Genomic DNA, 22,723 nt, shown 5'->3' with positions numbered 1-22,723 from the left:
GGATTATGGATTGAATTAAGATGGAAGTAGTAAGCCTTAGTGTTTTGTAGTTTGATATTTGATTTCAAATAGCCAAAATACAGTCAATTATGATACTAATAGATTCAATTCATATAACCAGTCTTTTCCCGTGTTCGAACCCACCTCTATTAGTTCAATTGCTTTGGTCTATTGAAGCCTGAACGCAATGAGAACAACATTTTGGCAGTGCTTGTGGAGAAATGATAACAATATGAAATGTTAGAAATTGATTGTATGGGAGATGGAATTATATGTTGAATGAGAAGAATTAGTTTTAGGATTACAAATATGTGAATTATAATTCAAGGTAGTATTGATTTTGTAAAGAAGAATGAAAGATTATGACTGATAATCATGGAAGAGGAGGATTATCAAAGATATAATCGACAAGTGAAAGAAAGACAAGAGCGATTACACATAAGAAATAGCCTATGGGAACGACAAAAAAGAATTGTAGGTCCAAGAAAAACCAAAAGAAGAAAAATTCAGATTCAAATAGTAAGGAGACCAATAATAACACCAATGGCGAGAAGTATCAATTGTAGTACAAATGGGAGCAGTAAGAGACCGAACTACAAGTGTGGCACAATTACCTACTTTTAGTGGTTAGCCAGTGTCGTGATGTAATATGACTATATGGTGAAAGATGATAATATGGATCTTATTATAGAAGAGCCAAGTTAAAAGAAAAGGTAGAAAAATATGGATAAAAGATAGGAAGGTAGTAAAACTTTTAGTAGTAATACTGCCTTTTTAGAAAAAATAGCTTCTACTTACTTTGTAGGACCAAAAATAAGGTAAAATAAGGTATATTAGAAAAATAAATGATATAGATATCTTTACGAGGAAATTAAAAGTAAATTCTAGTAAAAATTATTTAAAAAAAAAACTAGATGTTGATACTCGAAGAGGGCCGGTTATGAACTAGGATTGAAATCATACCCTGAGGTACAAAACCGAGTCTCGATGACAATTTCGGGACTCTTTGGTAGATCGAAGAATGGAATTTGATAGCAGATTATATAGGGTTTTTATAGGAATTAATTTTGGGTGATTTGGAATTTTTATGACTTTGTAAGAGCTTTGCAAAGTCAACATTTGTCTTGGATGACTTAGGTTTTATGAAATAAAATAGGATTTACGTTCTGGGTGATTTCAAGAGTTTTGTAATAGATCTATAAGTAAAATTTTGTGGATTTATGGTTACAATTGTGTTCAATATATATTGTGAATTTGAGCTCGATGTAACAGTTGAATTGAAGAATATTGAGATTTAAAAAGGTCAAGGTCTCAAAAAGTAGAATTTTAGGTCTAATAGGGGTTTTAAGTTTTCTTGCAATCTACTACTTGGATTGGAGTGAAACTTATGTAAGAGGATATTAGACTTATTTTTCTATGTGCTTAAGAATTTTGAGATCAATCGAATGGTGCAAAAGAGAGATATAGGCTCTGGAAGATTGGCATCAAGATTGGAGAAGGAGGCCAGCCAATATCCGAGCACATTTTTGAAGTTATCATTAATTTGGTAAATCCGATCTTTTTGAATTTTTTCTTGCTTGTTTTTAATTTAATTTTTAAGAAGTATGAAAAATTTGAGTTAAGATTGACAGTTTATTCATTAGTTATTGAGGTTTAAATCTGTTGTAGAAATTACTAGGATTTGATTTAGGATTTGGTTAGAGTTTGGTTTAGAGTTTAGGATTTGGATTAGGCTTTGATTTAGGGTTTAAGCTTTGATTAGGATTTGATTTAGGATTTAGGATTTGGTTAGAATTTGGTTTAGAATTTAGGGTTTGGTTAGGGTTTGGTTTAGAATTTGATTGGAGTTTGGTTTAAGGTTTTTTTAGGGTTTGATTTAGGATTTGGTTTAGGATTTGGTTAGGATTTTATTTAGAGTTTGGATTAGGGTTTGGTTTAGGATTTAGGATTTGGATTAGAATTTGGTTAGGATTTTATTTAAGATTTAGAGTTTGGTTTAGAATTTGGTTAGGGTTTGATTTAGGATTTGGTTGGGATTTGATTTAAGGTTTATTTAGGATTTAATTTAGGATTTAGGATTTTATTAGGATTTAAGATTCAATTGGTTTTGGCCTAAAGTTTGAAAGAAGTTTAATAGGAGTTTAATTAGAATTAAATTAAGATTAAATTGAGATGTGTTTGAGTGATATTTGTGATCCTTCTAATATTTCTTTAAGAATTCTTATTGTTTATTTGAAATTTCTTTGAGGTTTTTTTGAATTTGATTAAGCTTGCTTAGAATTATTATGGTCTAATTAGAGTATTATTAGTATTCTATTAGAATTAGGATTTTGTGATTACAATTTCCATTCATCCTTCCACAATCACGTGTCTGGAGCATTCTCAAGCAAGACTTCATATATTACGACACTGGGCTCTGATTCCGATCACCATATATCTCAATTCTTGATAGCCTGTTTGGCTAATAACGGTAGAACTAAAGACATTTGATTGAGATGGTTGCTAATAACTTTAAAAGATATAACTTTTGAATGGTATATTCAGCAATTATTAGTGGGTAGATTTCCCAATTGAGAGGCCTTGAGGAATGCCTTCTCAACCCATTTTAGACCAATTGGATTTTTAGATCGGCTTTGAGAAAGATTTATGAATGGTAAGATATTTGTGAAGGAATTCGTAGAGTCCTTTTATGACCGAATCACACATATACTTTGTAAATGGTCAAATAATCAAATGCTAGATGTATTTATATTGTCGATATTAATTATTGGTTTGCATCCACCAGAATTGAAAATGTTTATAAAAGAGGCTCTACCAGCTATGGTAGAGGCATTGTTGGCATGAGCAAAGATGTAGGAAGAATGTCATTATGACCAATTGTTAACAGTAGGAGCCACAATGATTCCAAGTTCAGGAAGCCAACAAATACAACCGAAAAATGTGTCGATGGATAATTATCTACAAATGGTTGCCTCTAATGTGAAGAATATTATGTTGCAATAACCAATTAATACTACACCACTCCAAGCAATAGCGTCAATAATGATGTCACCTTATTTTACATCGCCAACCTATCAACAACCGGAATTGTTCACAAATATGACTGTTAAAGATCCAAATAAAGCCTTGTTATTAAATCTAACAAAGAAAATGGAAGAATCAATCGTGAATTTGGCTAAAGATAAGGAGAAATGACATAAGCCTTGTAATATGAGACCTAATGTATGGTGTAATAATTGTAAGGGACAAGGTCATTTTGATACAAAATATCCATCACCCAAACAAACGGATGTTCAATATACATTTTATAAAGGAAAGCATCCTATCCAAAATTACTGACTTTTACAAACGCAACAATAATTCAATAATCAAACCATGATCCCATCGACTCAGTAGAAAGTCAATGAAGTTTAAACGGGAAATACGTATGGATGGAATGGAAATCGATCTAATCGAGAAAATCAAACATTCAATAATTTTTAAAGTTCCAATTTTAATCAAGGATCTGCATCAAACCTTCAGAACTATGGGAGAGAGTAGTAGAGGTATCAGCAATATGCTCTATCTGCGTCATCGAACCAAGTATCCTTCGTATCAATGGGACAACCTAGATCATTTTCTAATCCTACATGGAATAAGCCTAATAGGTATATATTGGTAGAGACATCCAATATGCCAGATGGGAGTGCAAGAAGACCACTTTGTTGTTTTCGTTGCAGATAGATTGGTCATTATGCCAGTGAATGTTCCAATTCCAGAGCCAAAGACGATTGTGCACTAGTATGTGTGAATTACAAGCAGTCGAGATATACTTATGAGTAATGTAATGCTCCGTTCAATTTCAATAATCAAGATCAGTAGATCCAAAGCCAAGAAAAAATAGACGAGATAAATCAAGATCCTCAAGATTCACCAGTTTATTGGGTAGAAGTAGTCCAAGCTGTCCTTACAAGAAGTCAGCAAAAGAAAAAATGACCAATTCAACATTTGGATGATCCTGAAGCGAAGGGCCAATTGGACCTAATTATGAGGACATCCAATCTAGGTCCTGACATGGGCCCCTTACTCAATATAAGTCCTGAATCGATTGCGCACTCCAATGAGGTACCAATTACGGAGGCTTCGATTTTGTGTCGAGTTATTTCATTCTCTACATAGTTCCGAAAAACGTCCTTTCCGTTGAAAGATTTTTTAAGAGGCGTGAATTTTAAGGAACCAATATCAGCCTAATTGGGAGAACAATCTTATCCATTGAAAAACCAATTTTACAAGCTCCATCAAATTCAATTCCAAGAGCTTTACCAATTTCCTATATAGATCAAATCAATTTACTTACATCGGTGTCTAGGATTGGAAAGAAGAAATGGACATTAGAAATTACCACTAATACAAAACCATATAATATTCTAAAAGATTTGGGCACCATATACTCCACGATCTCCATGAAGCAACTATTGGCGGTAGCACTTGAGTGTCGAACTATCTTGAATTCTTCATTAATTCATCGTAGATCTCAAAATAAAGAAATCTAAGAAGTAAGTTTGAATCTCGATCCGGGTGCACCTATGATTAATGTCTCAATTGATGGAGTGTTATTATCGAGAATGCAAGTAGATGGAGGATCTAGTGTAAATCTTATGAATGCCGCTACAATGGAGGAATTAAGTTTAGATCACTTATTGCCTACTAAAGTGGTTTTGAGAATGGCTGACTCTAGTCGAGTTAAACCTATAGATATTTTACGAAGTATTGATACAGTAATTGTGGAGATTATCTACAAAATTGATTATATTATTTTTTAATTATAAAACTATATATTGTTATATCCAATTTTATTGGGGAGATCATGGTTGTATCAAGCTAAAGCTCAAAATGACTGGGACCTTGGTACATTGACAATTGGGAAAGGTAATGATAAAATTGTGCTTCAAATGTACCCTATCCAATATTACGGAGAAATTGGAGTGGCAAGTTTAGAATTCACATCGAATTGTGAAGATGAGTCTACAGAAGAAGAAATTGGTACACCTGCCCCAATTTATGCTGATATAAGATAAGTTGTCAAGCACACTAGAATGAACTACTAGTGTAGGGGACCAGAAGAGTACTTAGCTCCTCCAGATGTTATTGTTGATTTTGATCATATGATTGCATATTGGATGAATAGACAAGATGTTAATCATGTCAATGCTATGGAACTAGAGTTAGAAAGTTCTAATTTATCAAATTTTATGAAAGATTCTAGAATTGAGTAAAATATTATACCAGAGACTCCTAAAATTCCACAATGTCAACCAATTAAATTAGGTACAAGAGAGGCTTCCCAAATCATTCAGATTTATGAGAGTATAAAAGGCAAGGAGAAAGAAATTTAGGTGGATTACTTCTTAACATATAAAACTACTTTCACATGATCCTATGTGTATTTGAAAAGAATTTGAGCTGCAATTTGTGAGCATCGAATTATATTGGAAGAAAACGCTATACTAGTGCACCAAAGAAAACATCGACTTAATTCAAAATACTCTTTTATGGTAAAAGAAGAGCTGGATAAACTCTTGGAGGTTGGATTTATGTATCCTGTTCCTTTCAGTGAATGGGTTTCACCAATTGTTATGGTACCAAAAAAGAATGGAAAAATTAGCATTTGTTTAGATTTTTAAAAATTAAATGCAACTACTAAGAAGGATTATTTTTTTTTATCATTCACGGATAGTATATTGGATGTTGTCGCTGGACATGAATGTTATTCATTTTTTGATAGATTCTCTGGTTATAATCAAGTTAAAATTGTAAAAGAAGACCAGTTAAAAAACTACTATTACTACGGATTGTGAGACCAATTACACTAGCCTCGAGAAATAGACAAAAATGGTATATATTAGTAGCAACGGATTACGTAACAAAATAGGCTTAAGTAGTAGCTACAAAAACTGATAGTGCAAGTATAGTAGCAACCTTTTTGTATGAAAATATTATTACATGGTTCAGTTGTCCATGAGAATTGGTTAGTGATCTCGAAACTCATTTTATCAATAGTACAATCAAAGCACTCACGGCTCAATACGAGATAAAACATCAGAAGACTATATCGTATCATCCTTGAGCCAATGGACAAATGGAAAAGACAATTAGAATTTTATGTAAAATCTTAACAAAAATAGTTGCAGGAGTAAAAACAGATTGGGACACTAAGTTGTTCGTGGTTTTATAGGCATACCATACTATATATAAAGTTACTACCAATACTACTCCTTTTCAATTGGTTTATGGCCAAGAAGCAATCTTACCTATTGAATTGGAAGTCTAAAGTTTACGACTTGCTATAATTACTAGATTGGAAGATCAAGATTCATTACGACACCATTTAGAAGAATTTAAAAAATTGGATGAAACTAGAGCTAATGCATTAATGATAATGGAAACTATCCAAAAATGAAGGAAGACTTATTATGATAGTAAGCTTAGACCAAAGACTTTTATGCCAAATGATTTGGTACTTCTTTACGATATTTGATTTAAAAAATTTTCAGGAAAATTTCAAGTTCAATAGCATGGGTCATATTGAGTTATTAAAGGATTTCCAAATGGTTCAGTATAATTAGAAGATTTTATGGGTACTAAATTTACGAAACGGATCAATGGTAATCGGCTTAAACTTTATTATACATAAACCTGGGATGGGTTTTTTGTTACAAAAAGGGGAGTCGACCCAATTAATTGGACCATAGTAAGAAGTAGGAGGGGGATTCTTGACAAGCATCGTATTTTCTTTTGTGGTTATGGAGAAGATGGCAAATATGATATTTAAGATAGTAAGGATGGTAATCGATTGAAAGGAACGACAAGAACGGCTGCAAATAGAAGTTGCGATGTTGCAGACTAAAGTAGCCACATTAGCGAAGAAGGCCAATAATTTAGTGCGGACCAATACACCAGTTTCAACGACAACACCTTTGGAGATACCTTTGAAACCGACAGAAGAATGGCAGAAGATGTTGGAGGAGCGTGACAAGCAAATTGGCCGACGTGAGTCTCAAGTATCGGAATAAGATTTGTTGAATGAAGATCTGATGACGCGTTTGGATGGAGAACCGTCGAACACCAAGGCAGATGACAAAGATGTAAAGAGGAGAAGGTCACCAATTCAAAGGGTGGTAAGCCAATGCCATTGAGTGAAGAAGCCAACACTGCTATGTCTTTATAAGTTGAGGCTAAATAATATTTACAAGGACGCTGAAAAATTAAGAGTGGGGCTATGTAGAATAGATAAATAAACTTTGTGGTAAGTTACTGGTTGATTATTGTCAACCTTGAGAATTAGACTGATGGTTAGGCAGTTTAGCTGGTAACAATAGGTTGTTAGTAGAATAAATGATTAAGAATTCAAAGGGTCATAACCTTTGGAATCCGTTGGCCGACGAAAAATCTTTTTGGTAGGATAAATAGGTTGAAGAAAGAGAGATGGAGGGTCAGACTGAGAGAGGTAAGCTTAGTGCTACCTCTTTGTTTCATTTATTATTTGCCTATGAAGAATAGTGATTGAGAGAAGTATTGTTGAATTGATAATTGTAGAATGGATTATGGGTTGAATTAAGATGGAAGTAATAAGCCTTGATATTTTTTAGTTTGATATTTGATTTCAGATAGTCAGAATACAGTCAATTGTGACACTAACAGATCCAATTCATATAACTAATCTTTCCCCGTGTTCGAACCCACCTCTATTAGTTCAATTGCTTTGGTCTATTGAAACTTGAATGTAACGAGAACAACATTAATACATATAGATATAAGATCAATATAAACATTGATTTTAGTAACTAATCTTTATTCTTCAATAATAAGTAAAAATACTAAACCAACTAAAATAATTGCCTCCAAGAGTTACTAAGACTCCATTTCTTCTCTACTAATACTACTCTTCTTTCTTTAACATCTTCTAAGCACATCTTCACCTAATAATTGTAATTTTGGCACTCTACATGCATTCTTTTATCCTAAAACAACTAATGAGTTAATTTGATGACTCACACCTAGTATTAGTAGGTTTTTGCCTCTTTTTTTTTATCTTTTGTGATATTGATTACTATTTCTTCCATTTTCTTAGTCAAATTTAACAACAAGATTTCATTAGAATCCTTTGGAGCTGATACTATTGGTAATTTTAAGAAAAGATGAGTTTCATAGATATGATATGTTATACAATTCTAAAGTAGAGCAATGGAGTGTCTCTGCATAGTTGAGCTCATTTTAGACACCTACTAAATGTATAGATTGCAGCCATAACTAGAGCATTGCCTACAATCAAGAATATGCTCACAATCAAGAATTATGGGTGAAAGAAAAACATGAGAGTGGAATTTTTGAAATAGAGTTTATTCATTTGTTTTGTATCAAAATATTCACCTTTATTGGTACCTTGATTTTGTATTGTTTTATGTTTCATATATGAAAAATAACTTCAAAAATCAAAAACCACAATGCTTTCTTTACTTTCATTTATTTTCTTTAATTTTTTAAAGAATTCAAATATTTCTTATGAAATTGAGTTGTAAAGATTTATAATCAAAAATAAATTTGAAATTCATCTGCAGTGTGATTTGAGCAAGTTTAGCAATAAAATCAACCATACATTTATCAGCAATCCAAACCAAAAAAGGATTTGGTTTGGCTAAATGATTTGGTAAACAAATTTTGGTGATTTGTTTCTTAAACCTTAATAGATTCAAGAAGTAAATATATAAAAATAAAATATTTCATATAAATATATTTTAATTATAATTTTAAATTTTAAATTAAAATATTATATTTAAATACATATATAGAGGAGTTTAAATAAAAATATACTTTATAATAATTTTTTAAAAAGTGAATTTAAGATATTCATTTTTTAAAAAAATAATCTTATTTTTCTACCAATAAAACTAACTATATTATGTTAAGCAATTAAACTTAAATTGTTTCAGCCTTATAATGTTGAAAATTTAAGTTTCTTCAAAAATGTACTAAGATTTTTAAGTCTATAAAGAATATAAAAAAATATGCTCATAAACATAAAATATTATAAATTATGATATTTATGATATTAAATAATATAAAATATTTATGTATTTATACAATATTTTATTACTTTATAATTTTAAAAAATTACATAATATAAATACAATTAAAATTAAAAATTTTACAACATTATATAATATTTGAAATATTTTTTTCTTCGATTTAATTTTATTTTTGGTATTTACACAATTATTAAAAAATAAATTTTTGGAATAGATTTTTAACTTAATCAAACTAAACAAAATAATTTTGAACTATTATAAATGTTATTGTTGCAATTATACAATTTTTTTTTAAATAATTAATTTTTATTACAAATTTTTTAAATGTAAAAAAATATATGTTGTTTTATAGGTATCAAATGGCTAGAACTTGCATATTGGAATCTACTACATAATATATGACATATTTTAGTTTTATTTCTATATTTATTTGAAGACCTTTTTTTTTACTTATTTTATTGATAAGCCAAAAATCTTTATTGGAACTACAAAAAATTTAAGTGCTTATTAATATGTTGCCTATTAAAGACTTTGAAGTTAACTAGAATTTTAACAATATTATATAACTTAATAGATTTAATATTTATAAATACCAAAAAATATTTTTTTTATTATTTTATTTTTAAAAAATAACATATATATATATATATATATATATATATATCTATATTATCTTCAAATATACTAATATATCAAAAATATCCATATATTCTTGATAATAACAAAGTATCTTTGTTGATAATAAGATATTACCAATATTCATTGTTTAGTTGTTATTTAAGACCTAAATCATGGGCCATGCAGATTTTTCATGTCTCTTTTTTACTTTTCAAGAATTGAGAAATCTTGCTTCTTTTTCTTTAGTCGATTATTTGATAATGCCTAATATTAAAAATTCTTGACGAGGCCTTACTATTACAATGCTTTTGTTGCTATAGCACTTGCATTCTTTAAATTGCATGCCACTACCACCATCTACTTGCTCAGAAGTCTTTGCACCCCATGGTACAAATATGATTTATGGTACAATAAAGAACTAAGAAGGTACTGCCAAATATAGGTAATGAATTAACTAAATTAGATTTTTGGATGAAAATTTATGACTATTTGTTTATACCACATACATTCTTAATTGTAATAGTATGCATAAATTGTCCAAAATGCATACTTACTCAACTCAAGAAGTAATTTGCCAAAACATCTTAAAGAGTAATTTAATCTACAAATTGTGAAAATTCAATTGACTTTAATTTTATTGTTTGTTGTACTTTTTGTCATAATAATCAAAAGTATTGGGATACTAGACATGCAATCTTTTAGCCAATGAAGACATCTATAATATCTAAATCTCAAATGGATAATTTGATATTAATGATAATTATGGCTTTTAATTAAACTATTAAAAAATATTTCCACATTGCTAGAAGTTGACTTCTTCTTATCATCTATTGTCTTTAATACTATATACTTCTTATTCTTAAGCTCATTTTTAAATTTCTTCAATATATGTAGTACAAGTACTTTCTTTACTAAGTCATTTTTTTTTTGTTTTTCATGGATAATATCAAATACAGAACCTAATTCAAAGATACGATAGCCTTCAATTTTCCAATGCTTGATTATTTATTCTTTTCATATAGTATATCCAATGCCTTTGTCTCTAAATTCTTAACATCAATGGTCAAGTATTTGGAGGCTTTGTTTAGTACCAATACATTTACAGTTGTAGTATTAGATTTTTTCACTCTAAAAATCATCATACCATACTTAGAGTTGCAATTACAACAAGAACTACAAAAAAGAATATGAAAAAATTTGTGCAGCCCATGATTTAGACTTGAGATAATAACTAAAAAAAAAATGTTGGTGATATCTTATCACCAATGAAGGTATAATTTCTATAATCACAAATTTGAGAGATATATTTTGTATAATCAAGAATACATCAATATTTTTGATATTTCATATATTTAAGGAATATATACGATATTTTTCTTTTAATTTATAAAACTAAAAAAAATTACATAATTACATAAATATAAAATAAATTTTAATATAATCAAGAAAATAAATAAATTATTTGATTTATTTTAATATTGATCTTTTAGTAATTTATATGGATTAAAAGAAATTTTTTTGGGCGTAAAAATACTTCAAAAGCATATAAAAAATCATAGTTGCATAAGCTTCAATAACAAAAAGAAAAAAGAAATTTTGTTGATTGCATATACATCACAATTTTTATTTAATATTTTAGAATATTTTTTCAATGTAGAGTATGAAACATCAATTGTAATATATACATTATAAAACTTTCAAATATTTTCAAGTTTATAGCTTATATTTGTACTTATAAAATTTATATTTTAACAGTTCTTTTAAAATAGATATTTATATTTTATTTTTTAAAATAAAAATAAAATTTTATAAAGCTTCTTGCAAAAACATACCAAATTTGATACAAAAAAAAACTTGGATTTTACAAAGTATGTTACTAAATAATTAGAGGCATAAATATACACTAATTTTTTTTATAAAATAAAATAAAAATAAAAATAATTTTTTTTACATATAATAATTTTTTTTTATAATTTTATATTATTTTAATTTTTCTATTGAAAAAAATCAAAATCTCATACTTTAATGAACCAAATGTCTTTAATTCTAAGAATCAATGAAATTTTTGAGCAAGAAAGAGAACTTATTAATTATTTTTTTTTACTTCTTCATGAAGATTTTTTATGTTCTTATGTATTTGAATTTAATTTAGTACATGTAAGATAAAATAATATAAAATATTATTAAAATATTTCATTGATTATTAATTTTATTTTAATTTATTTTTAGATAGAAAATTATTAATATAATTATGTATATAATTATATATATATATATAGTTATATATATTACATAATACTACCAAGGAATATTTTTTAAATAAAAACTCATAAATCTCAAAATTTAAATAGAATTATCAAAGTTTATAATTATTAGAGTTTTAATTCTTGAATTATTGAAAAAGCCTTTATACTTAAAAAAAATGAGAAGAATTCACAATTTTAATTTTTTTCGATAGATTAAAAAAAAAATAATAATAATTTATTTATTATATTTATTATTATTTTTATTTTTTGATACAAATGAAGAATTTCATTATAAGGCAAATCAATATAGAATGTTGATGTAAATAAGATTTATAAATATTGATAAAACTATGACTCAATACTTAAACCAAAATATAAAGCTACAACCTTTTCTTACAATAGACTATCACGGACATACATATATATTTCAATAATTACCTATATAATTAGATAGAATTAGATATAAATTTATTTATTTCATAATATCTTTTAGAAAAGCTTTCTAAAAGCTTCATAGATTTTGTTTTGACTTTATATGACTTTGTAGGTTAGAAACTTAGTCAATAAGTTATCCACATGCCATGTATATTGATTACTTGTGGAATAAGCAAACTATGTGGCATATATGTAGAAAACTTGTCTTGTAAGTTAAAACATGTGTGTAACAAAGTCAATACATAATGGAGATTATATAGAATAATGCTACATAGCTCTTACTTAGATAGTATATATAGAGGCAAGAATAAAGCCTTCTTCATTCTTATAAATGTTTTTTTTGTCTTTATTCTTGTTTTAAGACTTTCTAATGTTTTTGTCTTTGACTATAGCTATTCTAGTTCAATATATTACTATCTTTGAGTGATTTCTAAGTCCTTTTTGAGTAACATAAGAGTGTATTAAAATTTTCTTTCTTTAAGATGTATATCCTTCACTATTTGAAAAGAATAATAACTTATTATTCTTCTTTGTTTTAGAAGTAAGTGGTTATTCTACTTTTATTATTATATCTTGAAGATTGCAAACTGTCTATCTTTAAATAAATAATTTAATTTTTTAATATAGATTTTTTGCTTAAAAAGAGTAGATTTAGTTTTTCTTTGGAAATTTTCATTTGATATTAGAGGTTGTAAATTATCTTCCTCTAATTTAATTTTTTAAATTTATTTGAGTCGTTTATGAAAGGAAAGATTATGGATACTACTCTTAATGGAAGTGAGAATAGATTTGCAACTATTATAAATCTCCAAAAGCTTGTCAATACTCTAAGAGCAAAATTTTTACATATTTTTAATATGAAGTGTAGAGACGTTATTCCTATGTCTATAGAAGAAGTTAATATTAAAGTTCAAAGTCTATGCCAAGAAGTTATATAATTAAGAGAAGTAAATAGGTCAAGTTTACAACTAAATCTAAGAAGTCTTACTATTCTATATATAAGAGAGATAAGGATAAGTATGCTCAAGAAGTTTAATGGAATAAGATCAAAATTTTGAAGATTTTTATAACTAATAAAGCTCTTTCTAAGGTCACATCCTTCTCAATATGCTAATGAATTTATTCAAGTTGGAATCATTTGTGTACTTTTGACTAGGAGTGTCCTTTCTTAGCTTATATCTTTAATAGAAAATATTCATAATTATTCTATGATTTGAATTTATTCTTAAAAATGCTTATAGCTAAATTTGGAAAAGTAGCTAAACTTATATCTCTATAATAAGGATCATATTTAGCCACAATATATACTATTGAATTCCAAAATTTTACTTGTGATGTGAATTAAAATGATAAAGCCTTTATCAATCAATTTTGATATGGATTAAAAGATAATTTTAAAGATTTATTATTGATAATATCAAAATTAGATTTATTAGAGCAATTTATTACTTGAGCCATTGCATGTGATAATTGATTTTTTAAAAGATGCCAAAAACAAAGATTTGATTGGAGAGATACAAATCAAGCTATGGTGATACCTTCTAGATTTTTGGAAAATTATTCATCCATACTAAAGCCTATACAAATTGACATGGTATGTTTTAAATCTTTTATTGAGCAAAAAAATATTTTTTTTCATCAAGAAAGTTTGTACCTATATTGTAGAGTATCCAAATATACTACTCAATATTATCCAAAAAAACAACGTAATTACAAAATGATGAATATACTTTTTATGAGTGGTTTTTTCTCCCTTCACTTAAATTTGATTTAATTAGATTATAACTTAGATTAGAGCCCAATATTAATTGATGTAGAGATAAAAATCATATATAAGATAGAAAAAATAAAATGATATAATAATTAAGATTAATCCAACAACACAAACAATTTAGTTATATATTTTTAGGATTTAATTTTTAGCATTTGTAGTTCATTTAGTTAAGTACCTTCCAATACTTATCCCATTGAACTTAAACTCTGAAAATTATACATTAGTATAAAAGAAAGAGAGGAAAAAAAATAATTAACACCACCTTAAGTACTAATCTAGGGCTTTCTATAACGATATTAAACCATGTAAACTAGAGATATATATAGGAAGTTATCTATGCATGAAGTTTTGATGACCAAATTTCATCCAGAATTAAAAATCCTATAGTAAATAGCCTAAAATATTTAAGTTCAGCACTAATATGAAGTTAAGATTTTTACAATAAAAGATAAAAGTTGGAAGATTACAAAATTAAAAATAAAAAATTAAAAAATAAAATTAAAATTAAAATTAAAAACTATAAATTAAGTGAAAAGTTTAAAAGTAATAGAAGTAGAAGTTGAAGATTAAAGATTAAGATTAAAAAGAATAGAAAAAAATTTAAAAAATAGATTAATGATTATATTTTTTTCTTATTTTATCCTTAAAAGGTAAAAATGGATGGAAAAATAAGAATTTAAGATTAATTTCCAAAGTGAGGTAAAAAGTTCTTTAAAATTATTAATTAATATTAATTAATGATAATAAGATGAATGAGTAATAATATGGCAATTTGGGTGCTAAAAATGTGATTAGAGGGTGATTAGGGAAGAAAAACTTACTTAGAGTATATTAAGTTGAGGCAGAAGATTTCTTGTTGTTTAGAAATTTGCCAAGATTCCTCCACAACTCTTATGTATTTAAAATTTTTTATTGTTGAAATCGACTTAGGATTGTTTTTATCTTCTAAATTTCGTAGTGATCCAATGCTTGACAATTGAATATATATTGACATATAAATTTTCAAAATAATGGAACTGGAGCTGCCTAAGTAGCAGACCTCTTTCTACTTAAAATTTTATTAGAAATTTGTTATTGATTTAAAGTTTACAACTCTATTTTTTTCTAAAACCACACTTTGTAGTGCTTCTTTTTCAATAAAATTCAGCACAAAGACATATGTAAATACTAAGGTATGATTTTTCAAAGATAATTATTCTAACTGCCCAGGCAACAGATCCTTTCTTACTTAACAGTTCATTACAAATTTGTTACAGCTCAAAAGTTAGTAATTCAAACTTTGTAGTAAACTAAACTTCAAAGCGTACTGATTCCAGTAATTCACATCAAAGTTGAGGTAGATATCACCAAGTTATGGATTTTTGAACTTAATACTTTTATGCTCCCTAGGGCAGTAGATCCCCACCACTTTAAAAATTTGCCAAAAATCCGTCTCAGCTCCAAGCTTTATAAGAAGAAAAAAAAAATAGATATATTGAGCAAAAGAAAACCAAGGTAGTACAAGGTTAAGGGATAAGATTTGCATTAACAAAATGAGAAAATATTTTCCCATAGCTTTGCCACAAGAAAAAAAAAATAAAAATAAAAATAAAAATGGAGAGAGAGAAGGAGCTCGGCTATCCAAGCCCTCTTAACTAGGTGGAAAGAGGCCCAAAAGTGGCAGACACATCTCTACCATCTAGATAAAAAATTTCTAACCCAGATCAAGGGTCCATAGTGATCTTAAGCCTAAATCCGATTTCAAGTCTAAAAATGCCTATGTCTCAAAAATTAATGCCTTTTTGGCAAAATTAATACCAAAAATGTGTCCTAAATATATTTTTATCTCAAAATCAACTATTCATAAGCCCAAATCTAAATTCTAAATCATTAAAATTAATTAATTTATTAATCTAGTTATAAATTTTAACTAGAATTCTAATTCTAACTATCTTAATTAAGAGATCAGCAAGGATTCTTGCCATCAAAGCCTTCATGATCACCATTCTTCAATTTGAACTCTCTTAAGTACAAACTCTTGGCAAATCACAACTCCTAATTTTAATTTGGCCTTGAATTAATATACTTTTGATTTTTTGATTTATTTATTTTTTTCTCCATTCTTCAACTCCAAATAGTGATAAAAATCACTATAAAAGGAAACTCCATCATAAAAATTAACTCACCTCTATTTCTAGAAATCATCATTATTTTAACAATTAGACTTTATATTTTTAATCCATTTAAATTGTGGCATGAAATTTAACCTTAAAAAATCTTAAAAGTTAAATAGGAAGATAGAGCAATTAGACTTAAGGGATTTTTTAACCATTTTTAAATTAGAAATTATCCTTGGATTTGAAAATTAAGATTAAAGATTAATTCAAGATATAATTTCTAGGATTTAGAAGAGAAATTCTATTAAAATCCTAATTTTAATATCAAATGAGAATTTAAACCAAATCAAGAAAACAAAATCATAGACCTTTTAAACTTACTATTTTAGAATTTTTAATAATCACTCAATCTAATAATTGAAGTATCTACCTAATTAACAACCTAAAACTATAAATTAAGTCATAATTAACTAAAAAACTAATTTGGATTCATAAATTAATCACATTAGTATTAAAATTAGTAAAAATATGTTAAAAGTTATAAAAGTGATTTTAACTAACCATTAGAACTATTAATTATGCTTAAAATTGCCAAAGTAGACAATATATTGGAAAACAAGTTTTTCGAGCTAAAATAGAGATTTTGTGGCTGGAATCTTACTTAACACCTAATAAAGATCTTATTCTCTCCTTACATTCTTCACATTATTTTACAATAGAAATTTTTTTAGGACCAAAAAATCACAAATCTTGTTAGATTTAAGAGCTTCAACCTATTTTATAAACAAAGATTTTGTCAAGAAATAAGATATATTCTTAAGAAAATCAAACCTATGCATATAAAAATAAAAGCTGGTCATTATTGTCTTCTAAAGTTGTTACACACAAAATTATTCCTTAAGATGTAGTAACTAGTGGTTATGATAATTTAATAATATTTAATGTAATTAGATCTCCTTCTTATTCAATTATTTTAGAATTATCATGGCTCAAAAAGTATAATCCCCAAATACACTAGATTTCTTATTGTTGTAATATAACACAGCCAATGAATAAAAGAGAGAAGAAAATATTATATTTTAGAAGTTCTTATTTTAAAATATTATACTAAATATCTTAAAAATTAGATAATAGTCAAAAATATAATAAAACTAAAGGGTACTATTTCCGCCTTTTTATGAAATAGGCTTCTATTTACTTTGTAGGACCATAAATAAGACAAAATAAAGTAGATTAAAAAATAAAATAATATAAGCATGTGTAGGAGGTATTTAAGAGTATATTTTAGCCAAAATTATCTCAAAAAGCCAAGAATTTAATACTTGGAGAGGACCAATTGTCAACTTAGGTCAAAATTAGACCCTGAGGCACAAAACTGTGTACCTATGGTGACTCCCAGATTCTTTTGTAAATTGAAGAGTGGAAGGTAAGAAAAAACTTAATAGAATTTTTTTGAGTATTAGTATTGAGTGATTTAAGTATATAATGTCTTTTTAAGAGCTTTGCAAAGTCACAATTGTTTTGGGTGACTCTGGAATTTATAAAATAAAAAGAATATTACATTTTAGAAAATTTTATAAGTTTGATAGTTAGTCTAATAAATAATTTAAAAATCAAATCTTAATAAAGAAATGCTCCAAATAATCTTGCAATGATTCAAAATACATATCAACATGAAGTATTTGAGATTCTTCTAATCTATATACATAGTGATTGGACTCAATGCTTTTTTTAGATAATAATGCCATTCTTAAAATGAATCCTTGATTGCAAGAAATTCTTTGTTGTAGATCTTGTAGTCAATCTTAATTATTGAAAGTTTTTTGGAATGAAAAGCTATCAAGTAGAGCTTATCATTTATTTTTATTAATAACAAAATAGCATCGATAGTAAAGTTTAATATATTTATTTCCATAAAGAATGCCTTGAAGAAGTTAATGTAATACATGATTGCTACAGAAATGAATATTGTTGTCAAGGTTTTAAAAGATGTTTTGAAGTCTTTACTTCATTTAAGTTTTTTTTTTATATATATATCAAACATGTAAGAATAGTCACAATTTGAAAAAAAACTCTTGATAAAGATTTAATAATAATTAGTAAATTTCAAAAAATATTTCACATCCTTGACTATTTTTGAGATCTTTCAATCTATGATAGTTTGAACCTTCTTAGAATCCATCACAAGACCATCATTTGAAATGATGTATCCTAAGAAGTCAACTTGAATAATGTGAAATATATATTTTTTCATCTTAGTATATAACCTTGCATTTCTTATATTTTGTAACACACAAGAAACATGAATTTCATACTCTTTAATATTTTTAGAATATATTAACATATCATCTAAATAATTGATAATAAAATCAACAAGAAATTCAAAAAAATATATCATTTATTAGATGTTAAATAATTATTGGTATATTTATGAATCTAAAAGATATGACATTATATTCAAAATATCCATATCTAATTCAAAATATAATTTTTTATTTATTTCTTTTTTAACATATATTAGGTTATATATTCCTTATAGATCTATTTTTATATAAATCTTTACTTGATTGAGTTGATGTAGAAATTTTGTAATTAAAAATAGAAGATACCTATTCTTGATGGTGATCTTATTGAGTCTTTGATAGTCCATACATATCTATAAAGAGTCATATTTTTTCTTCACTAATAAGATAAGAGCCTTCATTAGAGATTTAAAATGGTATATGAAATTTTTAGCTAAATTTTCATCAATATATTACTTGAGTGCAATCAACTTATTTTGTGATAGGCCATAGATTGGTTCAAATGGTGGTTAAGGTTTTTCTTAAAGATCAATAGAATAATCATAGAGATAATACTTTGAAATAATATCAGCATTTAAAAATAAAAAAATGTCTTGATAATCTTAATATTGGCTTAGAGTGAAACTAGAAATTCTTTTTCCATCAATAATAGGCGTGGCGTATATAGCAAAAATTGACCCTTCTTTTGTAGCATGTGTAAAAGCTCTTGTACCTACCAATAATAATATGGATGTATTAGTTCTATGGCTTTCTATTAGTCGAATAGAATCTTAAGCTTAAATATAAGAAAAATCAAGGTTACAATGTTGGTTTACATGAAGTCTTGCTCAAGAATGCAAGAGGCACTTGGCTATAGAAGATAGAATAGAAATTGTAACATCAATTTTTATAAATTAACATAAAAAAAATACTATTTGAAGTATACAATCAATTAACATTCAGATGATTGAACAAATTTTTACCATTGACAAAGTTTATATACAATAATTTGGTACATTCTTCTATTCAATAAATATCTTTCTTTATCAATTATAATTATCATCTATGTATTGATATTTTTGACTTTTCAAAAGCTAATAATCTTGTAAAAAAAATTTAGTAAATCAATTATTAGAACTACATGCAATAATGAAGGCACAATTAAAAGGAACTCAAGAACAATAAAAAATCAATGTAAATGTCTATTGTAGAGAATAACCACAATTTAAAGTAAATGATAAGATATGATTACTTCATCATAATATCAAGACTACTCATTTTTATAACAAGTTGGACTATTGTAAGCTTGAACATTTTTATATTTATAAACATGTCAATCTTGTTGCTTATTGATTATATCTATCAAAGTCTATTAAGATCCATCTCATATTCAATGTATCTCTTCTTAAGATATATAAGACAATGAATATCTTGAAAAATAGACAAATACCACTTCTTTTTGTAGAAATAGATAATAATCAAGAGTTTAAGGTGGAAGAAGTCTTAGATTCAAGATAGCGCCAAAATAGATTAGAATATTTTATTCATTAGTACAAATATGATATTAATGAATATATACATATACATATATATATATATATATATATATATATATATATATATATATATATATATATATATATATATGAAAGTTAATAAAAAAATCTTGCAAATATAATAACAAGGATTGAGGCTTTTTATTGATGACATTTATTAAAATCAAGATGAAGAATAACAAGATCCATAAAAGATGATGACTGCTCTTTTTGGAACTTAATTTTAAAAGAAAAGATAATATCATAGACATGTATATTTATTATGATAATTACTTATATGATTAAGTAAAAATAGATAAAAATAGATTTATTTCATAATATCTTCTAGAAAAGCTTCTTACAAGCTTTATAGACATTGCTTTGACTTTATAAGTGTTTATAAGTTAGAAACTTAGTCAATAAGTTAGCTACATATTATGTATTGATATCTTATGAAATAAACTAATTATATAGTATAAAAATAGAAAATTTGTCTTACAAATTAAGATATGTATCTAATAAAGTGAATATGTATTAGAAGTCTTATAGAACATAGTCAGATAGCTCTTAGTTAGATAGTAAGTATAGAGGTAAGAGTAAAACCTTATTCATTCTTGTCAATGCATTTTTAGTCTTTAATCTTATTTTAAGATTTTTTAGTCTTTTTATCTTTGGCAACAACCATTCTAGTTTAATATATTATCATCTTTGAGTGATTTCTAAGTCTTTTTGAGTAATATAAGAGTATATTGAGATTTTATTTTTGATTTTTATGTTCTTGATAGGAACCTACACTTTCATGATTTAAAAATTGTTGGAATATCATTTGATGGTTTTTTTTAGATAGACATAAATAATATTATTACTACTCCAATTAATATTAAAGATATTATATCAAATATTTATGATACTCTTTGCTATTATGTTTAAAGTAGAATTCTACATAGTGCAATTGTAATTGATTAGTCATTATTATATGCTAGTCATTTTTTTTATCTATTAGCCAATTGATGTTATTAAATACATAGTTGTTTTTTTCCAACCACAATTCTTACAATATGATTCTATGAAGGAAGGTCTACACTAAATGTAGCTTCTTAAATTTATTTGAAAAATTATGAGTAAATATACATTTTTTCTATATGAAATTTTTAAAGATTAATATATTATTTGGAAAATACTATATGACATGAACCACTCTTATATACTATTTTTATATTTTTATAGATATAGAGCATCACCAAAATCTATATAAGATTATTTCAGGAGAACCAAGGCCAAAGTAGGAGGAAGTGTCAATGGTCAAAGAACATTATCTTTTCCACATGTTAACCGCAATTATCTTGTGCCAAATTTTCTATAGAAATGCTATATCTTTTTTTACTTGTTGCAAATACTAAAGGTTATTTTAATTTATTGGAACTTCACTAATGAGCTCATTTTGCTATTTTGATTGGTATAAAGTTATTAAATAATTGAAATTAGTGATCCAACTCCATCCTTCTTTGGTAGTAAAATAAAAAAGTAGTTTTTTCTTGCTTCAACTATAGTATTAATGGTCAAAATAATAATCTTTTATTGGACCATAAAAGAATTTAATTAAGTATTGTGTGGATCTACAAATGAACTCAATCATCCAAACTCAAATTATTATATATTGGATGCAACTTTCTTTCATTGTCATGATCCAATAAATTTAAGTGGATTAAAGATATTTGAAGAATAATTGACTTTAGTTATAGGAGGAGAGAAATATAATACCAATATATTTATAAATTTGAATGGAATTTAGAATATGAGATTATTGGCTTGAATATATTCAAGCTTTGAAGATATTATCTTTTAGGATGGATATCCAACTCTATAGCAGTTGAAAGAAGATATTGGAAGAAAATTATGATAGAGGTTTTAGCATCAAGTGGGTTTCTTTTTGCCTTGATAGGAGTATGGGAGGGAGATCATTGGAATTTTAGAGGCAATAAGTTTAATAATTGATTTGGAATTTTAGAAGCAACAAGTTTCATAATTGATTTGGAATTTTTTATGCCATTTATTAGATTTTTTTATTTTAAAATTTTAAGTAGAATTAGATCTCATTATTAGCTTTCTAAAAAGTCTTATAATATAAGAAGAAAATCTATGACAAGAAAAATCTATGTAAGTTTGTAAGAAAGAGGTCGCTAGATTTTTTGACGCAACGTGATTCATGATTAGTTTGGAGTTTTTTATGCCATTTTTTGCATTTTTTTCTTTTTTATTTGATATTTAAAAGAAGCTGGATCTTATTGTTAGCTTTTCAGCAAGCCTTAGCATGTATAAAGAAGAGCTACAATAAGAGAGATCCGAACTAATTTGTGGGCAGGGATTTTGAAGGCACTGGCTATAGTAAGCAATCAACTTTTTTTTCTTTGATTTAGCTTTCATTTTCTTAAAATTTTATTTATTAATTTTTAAAATTTGAAGTTTGTAACTTAAGTTAAATTCAATGAGCTAAACTTTGCCTATATTGAATTAGTTATAAGTGAATAATAGGTATTTTAGTAAGAAAAGGTTTAAATTTGAGATTAGAGCAAGGAATTGGATGTAACTTGGCACAAGAAAGAAATTAATCTAAAATTTGTACTAAGACTTTGGGCTATCTTTTTTATATTTTAATTTACTTAGATAACATT

Source organism: Physcomitrium patens, chromosome 26, assembly GCF_059467195.1.
Source record: "Physcomitrium patens ecotype Gransden chromosome 26, ASM5946719v1, whole genome shotgun sequence".
In the NCBI taxonomy this organism is placed as follows: domain Eukaryota; kingdom Viridiplantae; phylum Streptophyta; class Bryopsida; order Funariales; family Funariaceae; genus Physcomitrium; species Physcomitrium patens.
The sequence above is the reverse complement of the archived record's forward strand: the minus strand, read 5'-3'. Positions refer to the sequence as shown.